The sequence below is a fragment of the Chinchilla lanigera genome, unplaced genomic scaffold (assembly GCF_000276665.1).
Source record: "Chinchilla lanigera isolate Chin_1 unplaced genomic scaffold, ChiLan1.0 scaffold00007, whole genome shotgun sequence".
Taxonomy (NCBI): domain Eukaryota; kingdom Metazoa; phylum Chordata; class Mammalia; order Rodentia; family Chinchillidae; genus Chinchilla; species Chinchilla lanigera.
The window spans coordinates 8,524,204-8,531,044 of NW_004955408.1; the positions used below are offsets into that span (position 1 = coordinate 8,524,204).

Below are 6,841 nucleotides of genomic sequence, written 5' to 3' on the forward strand. Positions count from 1 at the left end.
CTACTTACATCTAATATCCAAAGAAAATGTACTACTGAATTCTTAGAGTAGATAATGGTATGCTATGCCCATTAATTGATCCCATAAGTATAATTATAGATCAGCATGATTTTAGTGTCTATTCTTTTACTTTACTAATCAGGAGCACAGCATGTACAGAATAAACCAGTGGTGTGGCCACCCGATGATGGCGATAGGTCTCCAAATCAGCTGTCACAAGCTCAGGTACAAATCCCCACCATGTCAGCAAAGTTGGATGCAATTCTTCACCAGAGTGCTGGCGGATATTGTCAGACACCTTCCAGTGTAGATCCCAATCCAATGGCGAGTAGAGGAGACAGCAGCAGAGACAGAAAAAAAAAAAAACCTTGAGAAATTTTGGCCCTTCCTAACAGTCATGTGTGTTTCTCATGCTAAGAGTAGCTGCGCACTTCGGGTGTTTATTTTTTTATTTTTTTTTCATACCAGGAATCGAACTCATGACCTCAGGCTTGCCAGGCAAGCGCTTAATGCTGCTAAGCTAAATCCCCGGCCCAACTTTGGGTGTTTAGAGGAGCTCCTTGGGTATATTTTCTGGCTGACGTGACCAGTCGCATAACCAATCGGAGCTTTCTTCAAGATGCTTTCGACTTCTTTCCTTCTCTCAATCTAATCCTCCTCGGACTGAGAGCCGTTCTTTTCTCCAACGCTCTGTGTATCTGTTTCAGACGCTCTGTTAGTTTCTTGTGGTGTCTGTGAAGGAGGTAGGCTGTCACAGTGAGCTACTCCATCCAGACTCAGGCTGCGCACCTGGCAGTATTTTTTCCATGTCACCAGTATAAATAAAAACTGAAGCTGGAACACTGCTCCCTTCCCTATATTGCTGAAGTGCAGTTCCACCCAGGAGCCCTGCCGGTTCTCTTCTTGCAACTCATCCCACCCCCGACTCTGCAACTTGGCACTGGAGGCTGCTCAACCTGGGTGTCCACACCTAGCTGCAATGGCACCTTGGTGGTGGTTGCAGAAGAGCAACTGCACCATGTGCCTGCAGCTCTGCCCCAATACTTTGAACTTTAAAGATTGCCAGTGTTAAATGTTGGCAAGGGTATGGAGTTGCTACAACTATCATATACTGTTTTTTGGTTGGTTTTTTTTTTTTTTTGGTTTTTCTCTGGTACCGGGAACTGAACTCACGACCTTGCACTTGCCAGGCAGGCGCTTTGCCGCTGAGCTAAATCCCCAGCCCCCCTATACTGTTGATAACAGTGTAAATTTGGTCAACCACTTGAGGAAATGGCCTGGCAGATTTTGTTTCATTTTGTTTTATTTTGTTGGTAATGCTGAGAATTGAGCTTATGGCCTTCACAATGAGCTACATCCCCAGCCCTTTTTAAAATTTTTGAGACAGGGTCTAAATCCGTAAGTTGCCCGGGCTAGACTTGCGCTTGCAATTATCCTGCCTCAGCCTCCCACAGTGCTAGGAATATAGGTATGCACAACCACACACAGCTCTGACAATTTCTTATAAGGGTAAACATACACCTACCCAGCAATTCCACTCCTTTAGATATTTGCATGAGAAAAATGCAAACATGTCTATAAAAAGACTATACATAAGAATGTTTTAGTGACTATATTTATAACCTAAAGCAGGAAACAATCAGAATTGGAACAAGGGTAAACAAATGATGGTGTAGCATTCTTCCTTATCCTCAGGGGTCATGTCCCATGGTCCCCCAGTAGATGCCTGAAATGGCAGATGGTACTAAGCTCTATACATATTCTGTTTTTCCTACATATACATTACTGTAATAAAGCTTAACTTATGAACTAGGCACACTAAGAGATTAACAATAATAACTAATAATAAGATAGGACAGATATAATAATATAATATAATAAAATTTATGTGAATGTAGTCTCTTCCTGAAAATATCTTATTCTCACTTAAGGAAAGACTTTATGACTTTTTTTTTGCATATCTGAATTGCCAGTATCACCACTTATGTGCTTTGGGGGCTATTGGGAAGTAAAGCAAGGAATCCTTGAACAGAAGCACTGCAGTACCATGATATTTGATCTGATAATCCAGGCTGATACAAAGTGACTTCCAAGAGGGCAGTGTATACCATGTGGATACACCAGACAAAGGTATGAAACATGTCTTGGGCAGAGTGGGATGGGAAAGTGCAAGATTTCATTACGATACTCAGAATGGCACACATTTTCAAACTTATAAATCATTTATTTCTAGAAATTTTCATTAATATGTTTGGGCTGCAGTTGACCACTGTAACTAAAACCACAGAAAATGAAATTACAGATAAGCAGGGAAGGGAGGCCTGAGCATAATTTTGGAAATGCTTCAGTACAGCAGCTTCGTGGAACTCACCCTCTCCCCATCTGGATCCCAAACCTGACTCTTTAGTTATTAGTGAGTAAGAAGCAGGGCCTGCAGGCAAAAACTCAGATTCACATTTAAACTTTCAGTCCTTTGATTTGTTTTCCTCCACACTAACAGTATCCCTGCAGGCCCTTTACTTCAAAGCCCTCATGGCTTGGGAGCTGAGGGTCTACAGCTGCTGCACAAAGACACGGAAAACAACAGAAGGGGGTTCTGGCCACAGGCACCAGTATGAAGTGCTTTAGCCTCACAGTCAGGGGTTCCAGCTGTGGAGTCAACTCCTAGCTTCACCACTTACTCATCCTGTAACCTCTGGCAAGTGTTTTAAACTCTCATCTATAAAATGAGGCTAACTCCAGTTCCTAACTCATATTGTCCCGGTGAGGATTGAAAGAGCTAACATATGCAAGACACCTTCTCTATGTTAATTGTTGTAAAAAGGTAGAAAAGCCACAGTCTCTGCCAGCAAAGAACTCATAATCTAGCAGGAAAGATTAAGCTGGAGATGCTAATGACAATATTAGAAGACATAAAATGCTAATGCCCCCGGGGTAAAACAGATAAAGCATTGCCTGAGTACAGAAGTGAGAGCAAGTCATTCCTGCAGCCCAAAACATGACAGGCTTCGGGTGGTGGGGACATTTTAGCTGGGCTGAGGACGGGTAACATTTGGGCAGCAGAGGCCAGATGACAAGAGTGCAAGAGTAGAAGTGCGGGGAGCTTTCCTGGCAGAGGGAGGGAGGAATGAAGCACTCCCCGAGGAGTAGGGTGAGTCGGAAAGCTGCAGCTGGGCTCAGGGTTGGATTCTTTGGGGAACAGAGTAACATCTAAGCTCACTTTGAAAGGCAGTGTTATTTTAAGGGAGAGCTGGGGAGGAGGGGGGCATGAGGTTTTTAAGAGTGCTGAGTTTGCAGAGGCTGGGGGTTGACTCATTTATTTAACGAATAATTACGCAAAACTTGGGTGCCCTTTCTGTGAGCAAGATCCCTCCCCTTGGGTGAATGGGGGCAATGAGGGTAGGGAGACAAACAATAAATATGAAAACAGAACAGTCAAATAATTTCTGTAGTAGGAAGCATTGTAATTTGGAAACAGAGTAATGGGACAGGACCCAGGGAGCTGCACTGCTTGGGGGAAGAGTGCCGGGAGAGAGCTCTCTGAGCTGAGATCTCAGTGCTGGAAAAGACAGTTGTCAAAGACCTAGCAGAGGCTCAGGCAGAGTGAACTGCCACAGGGATTCTCAGCCAGAAATCAGTGATGTAAGCCTGGCAAAAGAAGAGGTCAGAGGAAGCCAGCTACGCAGGGCTAGATCACGCAAAATATTGGTCTTTTCAGCATAGGTAAGAGGTCTGGACTTCAGGAATGATGAGAAGAGATTTAAGGGTTTGTAGACCCTTTTCAGACACAGTCTGATGGGCATGGTTAAAAGCAGCTCTGGCTGCCCTGCGGAGGATAGGTAGGTGATCTGGCAAAGGCTGCAAAGCAGGAAGGCCAGTGAGGAGGCTGTCACGCATGACATGATGTGTTCTGGGTCCAGACAGGGGTGTGTGTGTCTTCGCCACAGGAGGCCCATACATAGCTGAAGGCACATCCACGACATTCTACTGCCACGGCCATGGAGCAGTCTGAACAGAAGCAGGAGATACATCCTGGACACGTGGGCTCCAGTGAAAAAAGCACACTACGCAAGTGCACGGATACTTTATGAGCCTGACTATGTAACATTAGATATGCATTTCTACATCAGTTTATCTACATATAAAAAGGACATCTAGGAAGGTATTCAACCAACACTTGTGGGTGATTATTTTTTTCTGTGAGGCAAAATTTTTAGATTTGTTTTTGGTTTTGCTTTTCTTTTTTGTTTTTCAGTGTTCTTTGAACTTTTCTGAGGTAAATATTTTTTCAAACGTATATATCATTTTTATAAAAAGCCTAGTGTTTTTTGTTTACAAAAAAAAAGGAGAGTAAGGAAGACCAGTCCCTCTGTGTCCAAATATGCCTATGTGCATACACATGAACACATGTGCATATGTGTGAACACCCAGGCATACACATGAACAGCACACACACACACACACATGTACTCACTCTGGCAAGGAAGTGAAAGGCAGCCAGGGTGACTCCAGATGTGTATCCGCTGAGGACACCAGCAGAGCCCTGGAGAGTTCCCCTCCGACAGGATGATTAACCCTCCGATAGCACGCCTCGAGCCTTCACTCCTCGAGAGGTTGGCTTTGAAAGTAAGAGTCAGAAAGTAAGATCATGTTTGGGAAGCTACGAGCCCCCACCACACGCTCGCACCACGTATACACGCACGCACACAAGAGCACGCTGGGAAGCTGCCGAGCAGTCACCACAGACACTCCTTTGCGGGAGGGAGTATCCAAGAGGAAACAAGCTAGGGTGTGGATGGGGCAGGTTGCCTCAGGTCTGGTCACACGCTCAGCTGAGGCGCTTGCAGAGATCTCTTCCTCTTCTCAGAAGGAAAACTCGGAGCTCAGCAGACGAAAGGATGGGCAGGAGAGGAAGGAATGGGACAAGTGGAGGAAGAGACTCCCAGGTGCTGGGGTTGTGGCTGGGCCTCTGTGGTTACTTACTAGCTCCTGGCTGTCTAGGTGGGTTCTGTTTGACCCATGCCATGCTTAAAAACTACGAATACTTGGCAAGGCCAAAAATGTGGCAGTTTTATGAAAAAGTTGGATTTCCTACTTTTTCTTGAAGAATTTGGAAAATGGCATTTTCTAGGCCTGTCTTCCCACCCAGGAACTGCTGGCTGGGTACCTTTATACTTTCCCAGGCTCTGTAGGAACATGTCTTTGCGACCCCTTTACTCTTCACGCAAACCTGTGATATAGGAGCTACAACTATTTTACCGAAGAGGAAGCAGAGTCTGAGAGAAGTTATGTGACTAAGGTGCCTCAGGTGACGCAACTCCAAGTGGCAGACTTTAGAGCCTGCGCCCCTGGCAGAAGGGCAAAGCTGCAGAAGCAGGAGCTTCTGGCCAAATTTCTCCCAGCTTCTGGCCAGGGCCTCTATAAGGGTCCCTTTGCAAGGAACAACTGGTCTCCCAACCTGGACAGTGCTGAGTCCAATCGATACCTAGATGAGTATAAAGCAATGCAGAGACTGCAGCAGGGAGTGGACATTGCTGAGGTGAGGGAGCTTAAGGCTGTTCATCTGTGCTAAGCCTCTGCTGCCTGTGTAAATGGGAGTAGATGTCTAGGTACCCCCTGAGCAGGTGGGTCAGAGTGCCCTTGTCCCTATTTCCATCCACGGACCCAAGAGACTTGTTTTTCTTTCTCTTTTCTATCTCAGGGTTCCATTCAAAACTTCCCTTGGACAAAAGGAAATTTAGCTGCTCAAAAACAATTGAGAAAAAAATTAATATTTTGGATTTGTGTCAAAAAGCCATAGATATATATATTTTTTTCGAGTGGCTAAGAAGCTATCACCAAGAACTATCCAATAGGCTCTGTGGGTTCTGGCCAGCATCTTATCTTCAGCTTTCAGAAGGGGCTCTCTGTTAATTTCTCCTGCCCAATGGCTCCTGAAGTGGAATCAGCCCTCCTAGGACTCCAAGTAGGGTCCAGAATTTGTTTGTGTGGATTTGCATAAAAAGTTTCACTGAATGAGATTCCCTGAGATCCACTGAATGCAGGTGAGATTCACAGAGTCCCCAAAGGCCATGATTTTCTCTTTGAATTTCATGTTCCCTTGAGAAGCAAATATGTCACTTCTCTGGCTTTCTCCTGCCAGGCCTGTGTTCCTTTCCTGTGTCCTTGTTCCCCCATGTTTCACACATGTGTGTGTACACACACATACACGTATACATGAATGTGTGTGTGCACACGCATGCACATGCATCCACTAAGCTCTAAGTCACTGAATTGCACAGTGACAGTGCAATTTCTCTCACAGATGGATCCCAGAGTCTCTTTCTGGGCTATAGCAAAGGCCAGCAAGGGTGAGCAGGGGAAGCTCCCGCCCTGCCTCCCTGAAAAGCACAGGTCCTTTATGTAGACATGGCAGCATGGTCTCCAAGGAGACGGTCGTGAGCTCCATCCTATGTTCCTGAGCCGGCCCAGGAAAGAAGCCTGCACTGTAACCAGCTCCCCAAGAGATCTGAAGCCTGGCCAGGCTTGCGAAACTGTGAGGAAAGCCCTCCCTCCCGATTCCTGGGGTGCAGCCAGGTTCTTTGCGAAGCCCTTCTGACTCAGTACCATCCAGACATTGTCACCTGCCCTGTGCGTGGGGAGTGACTCCAATAGTGAGGAGTCCGGCATCACCACAGAGGGTGGGGTAGAAGATCAGAAGGAACCCTCTCAGCAGCCCTCAGGAGTAACATGGAGATACCTGTGGCCCATCCTCTCCTTGACTGAACCACCAAGGTTTCCCTGACCAACCACTCAATGAGGCCCTGACTTTTGGAATTTCATGTTGGTCTCTGCATTGTCC

The 6,841-nt window shown here is 46.0% G+C and overlaps 1 pseudogene; it reads right to left on the minus strand.

Moving 5' to 3' along the window:
* Window positions 1–243: 243 nt before the first annotated feature.
* On the minus strand, window positions 244–2,685 carry LOC102018807 (annotated as a pseudogene).
* Between the last annotated feature and the right edge of the window lie 4,156 nt (window positions 2,686–6,841).